The sequence below is a fragment of the Phacochoerus africanus genome, chromosome 14 (genome assembly GCF_016906955.1).
Source record: "Phacochoerus africanus isolate WHEZ1 chromosome 14, ROS_Pafr_v1, whole genome shotgun sequence".
Taxonomy (NCBI): domain Eukaryota; kingdom Metazoa; phylum Chordata; class Mammalia; order Artiodactyla; family Suidae; genus Phacochoerus; species Phacochoerus africanus.
In genome coordinates, this window is record NC_062557.1 from 45,717,380 (window position 1) to 45,721,917 (window position 4,538).

Below are 4,538 nucleotides of genomic sequence, written 5' to 3' on the forward strand. Positions count from 1 at the left end.
CTGACATGTGTTAAGTGGGGAAGGGGGACTCCCAAGGGCTTCAACTTGGCCCTTCATACAGTAATGGTCCTTATTCTAGGATCAAAGAGCCAATATGGAAATTCTGCCATTACCAGTTTTCTCTTCTAATTATACATCTAGGAGCTGATGAAATCACCACAGAATGGTTTTATGGACCCACTCAGCCCGCATAATTCAAACTTGAGTTAAGATTCCATCTCTCACCTGCCCAATACAAGCCCCACTTAAACCGGTAGAATGCATTTGGAGCCCCAGAAATTAACAATAGTGCAACTGGTTATAAATCCCTGAATAATGATTTTTCCCCATTACACCGTCATTTTAGGAAATAGTCACAGGCCCTTATGGAGAAGACTTGGAGGAAAGTTGTTGTTGTTTTGTCTTTTTGTTTGGGTTTTTTGTTTGTTTGTTTTGCTTTTTTTTAGGGCCGTACCTGTGGCATATGGATATTTCCAGGCTAGGGGTCGAATCAGAGCTGCAGCTGCTAGCTACCCCAACCACAGCAACGCAGGATCTGAGCTGTGTCTGCGACCTACACCACAGCTCATGGCAATGCCAGATCCCCAACCCACTAAGCAAGGCCAGGGATCAAACCCACATCCTCATGGACACTAGTTGGGTTCATTACCACTGAGCCACAATGGGAACTCCTGGAGGAAGATTTTAGTATATGCTAATGGCAGTGCTGCAGAATCCTTCCTAAAGGGGATCAGACCTCCCCTCTCAATAAAGGGGCTCAGGTCTGGAAGCTGGGTGAGAGAAGTCAGAACTCTCTACTGTGGTGACTAAAGTCATATTTTTGGTCACCAGATATAGATTTTTAAATATTATGAGTAGATGATCAATACTTTATTAGGATGGCTATCTGTTTTAATCCCAGAACCACTGTAATCATTTAGTCAAGCGTCGAAATATCTGATTACCACTGTATCTCTATTTCTTTTTATGGTAAATGTACCCATTTTGTCTTCGGTGGATAAACACTGACATAAGCCTCTATTACTCTGAAACAGGTCATCCCATCATGCCTATCCTATAGAAGAAAGCCAGCATAAAGCTTCAGATAGAAGTACTCTCACTCACTAATGTATTTTTCAATGCTTTAGTAAAAGGGGCATCCCTTAAGTCCTCTCGGTGGATGTACCTGGGGGCAGTAGATATGCAGGTCAATATGTGATTCATCTCCTCCAACATTCCCATCTCCCTAAACCTTTGGATTCCTCATACATTATCCAGGGAAGTTCCATTACCTCAACTTAATTAAACATAGGTCACTGTTTAATTTCCAATTTTCAGAGAGCTTACCAAGTAAATAGTGTATGTCGGTTCCAGCTGTAGGTGCTAATACACTAAATCCTTATCTCTGGTAAGGGTATCCATATCAATAAATTGAAACCAACCCAGTATTATGTTTTGTGCTCCTTCCTTTAACTCTCTTATACTCTTTATACATATTCCCTGGGTTTCTGCCACTAAACTAGAAAATATTAAAAATATTTTGCCTTGGAGTTCCCGTCTTGGTGCAGCGGTTAACGAATCCGACTAGGAACCATGAGGTTGCGGGTTCGGTCCCTGCCCTTGCTCAGTGGGTTAACGATCCGGCGTTGCCGTGAGCTGTGGTGTAGGTTGCAGACGCGGCTCGGATCCTGCGTTGCTGTGGCTCTGGCGTAGGCCAGTGGCCATGGCTCCAATTAGACCCCTAGCCTGGGAATCTCCATATGCCACGGGAGTGGCCTAAGAAATAGCAAAAAGACAAAAAAAAAAATTTACCTTAAAAGCTCTTTCCTCCTGGTCAGACTTTGTATTTGCCTTGACAGGGCATTTTAAAATCTGATCTTTAGCTTTTATTTTTTTCACAATGCGTTTGCCACCAGGACAAAGGTATCATGAAAACCACTGCTAAATCTAAGCTACAATGAGAAAGGAGAAGACTCACATCAATGTTGTTGTCACTGGACATGTAGATTTAGGCAAGTCAACCACTACTGGCCATCCCATCTGCAAATGTGGTGGGATCAATGAAAGAACCATGGGAAGGTTTGAGAAGGAGGCTGCTGAGGTGGGAAAGGGCTCCTCTGAGTATGCCTGAATCTCAAATAAACCGAAAACTAAACGTGAATGTGGGATCACCATTAATGTCTTCCTGTGGAAATTCCAGACCACCAAGTACTATATGGCCATCAGTGATGCCCCAGGATCCAGAGATTTTATCAAAAACATGATTATATGCATATCCCAGGCTGATTGTTGCTGCTGGTGCTGGTGAATTTGAAGCTGGTATCTCCAAGAATGGGCAGACCCTTGAGTATGCCCTTATGGCTTACACTCTGGGTGTAAAACAACCAATTGTTGGTGTTAACAAAATGGACAACACTGAGCCACCCTACAGCCAGAAGAGATGCAAAGGGATCATTAAGGAAGCACCCACATTAAGAAAATTGGCTACAACTGCAACACAGTAGCATTTGTGCCTATTTCTGGCTGAAATGGTGACAACATGCTGGAGCTAAGTGCTAACATTCCTTGGTTCACAGGATGGAAAGTCACCCATAAAGATGGCAATGTCCGTGGAACCATGCTGCTTGAAGCTCTGGATTGCATCCTGCCACCTACTTGGCCAACTTGACAGGCCCTTGCATCTGCCCCTCAGGATGTCTACAAAATTGGTGGTTTTGGTAATGTCTCTTTGGATTGAGTGGAGATTGGCTGGTTCTCAAACCTGGTTTGATGGTTACCTTTGTTCCAGTTGATGTTACAACTGAGGTAAAATCTGTTGAAATGCATCACAAAGCTTTGGGTGAAGACTTTCCTGGGGAGAATGTGGGCTTTAATGTCAAAAACGTGTCTGTCAAAGATATTCATTGTGGCATTGTTCTGGTGACAGCAAAAATGACCCATCAGTGGAAGCAGCTGGCTTCATAGCTCAGATGATTATCTTGAACCATCCACACTAAATCCGTGCTGGATATGGTGGATCTTCACACAACTAACATTACTCCAAGTGTTCTGAGCTGAAGGAGAAGATGGATCATCATTCTGGGAAAAAGCTGGAAAATGCCCTCAAATTCTTGAAATTTGATACTGCTGCTATTGTTGACATGGTTCCTGGTAAGCCCACGTGTGCTGAGAGCTTCTCTTTCTATCCTCTTCTGGGTCATTTTGATGTTCATGACATGAGACAGATGATTATTATGGGTGTCATAAGAGTAGTGGACAAGAAGGCAGCTGGAGCTGGCAAGGTCACCAACTCTGCCTAGGAAACTCAGAAGGCTAAATGAATATTATTCCCATTACCTGCTACTCCAGTCTTAATAAGCAGTGGAAGAATGGGCTCAGAACTGCTTGTCTCAGTTAAGCTTAATAATAAAAGACTGGGAGTTCCCGTGATGGCTCAGCAGTTAATGAACCTGACTAGCATCCATGAGGACAAGGGTTCAATCCCTGGTCTTGCTCAGTGCCATGAGCTGTGGTGTAGGCGGCTTGGATCCCTTGTTGCTGTGGCTCTGGTGTAGGCTGGTGGCTACAGTTCCAATTGGACCCCTAGCCTGGGAACCTCCATGTGCCACAGGTGCGGCCCTAAAAGACAAAATAAATAAATAAATAAAAGACTGGTTAATGATGACAATGCATTGTAAAACCTTCAGAAGAGAAGAAGGATATCTTGTGGATCATTTTGTTTTGTGTGTGGCAGTTTTAAGTTGTTAGTTTTTAAAATCAGTGCTCTTTAATGGAAACAACCTGTTCAAGAGTCTGAAACAGAATTTTGAAATCCATTAAAACAAAGTTTAATGAGAAAAAAAATCTGATTTTAGTTATGAATCTACTAGAAGCAAGAGGTGGTTGTGGAGAGTCTTGAAGACAGTGAATATCCCCTTGCAAGGAAGTTGCCCCAGATGAGATTATTACAAAACTTTCAATTAAGAGAAGACCAGTCTTCGCAAATACAGGAGGACAAACTACTTTCATTGGCAAGGTTATCAGTCTCCTAGTCCAGCTAAAGGTCCCCATTCCAATTTTCAGGGTACTCCTTCCCAGACAATGTCCCAATTTTCACATGGATAATTTGGCTAGGATGTGAATTCAATTAATATTATAATTCTGCAACCTATAATTGTTTATTAATTGACTGCTATATCATTATATAATGAATTTTTCTCTTATTAATGTTTTTGTCTTGGAGTCTGTTTTATCTGATAAAGTATAGCTGTCTCTGCTCTCTTTTGGTTTTCACTTGCATAAAATATCTTTTTCCATCCCTTTGCTTTGAGCCTATGAGTATCCTTAAAGATGATGTCTCTTGTGGCAGCATGTAGTTAGGTCTTTTTTTAATCACCCAGCTACTCTGCATTTTGTTGGAGAATTTAATCCATTTACATTTAGAGTAATTATTCATAGGTGAAGACTTGTTAATGTCACCTTATTAATTGTTTCTGGCTGTTTTATAGTTCCTTTGTTTCTTTCTTCCTTACACACGAAAAAAGTCTTATTAGTAGCTTAAAATCAGCTTGGAAATCTGT

The 4,538-nt window shown here is 41.7% G+C and overlaps 1 pseudogene; it reads left to right on the forward strand.

Moving 5' to 3' along the window:
• The first annotated feature begins 1,834 nt into the window (after positions 1–1,834).
• On the forward strand, positions 1,835–3,433 carry LOC125114845 (elongation factor 1-alpha 1-like; annotated as a pseudogene).
• Positions 3,434–4,538: the final 1,105 nt, after the last annotated feature.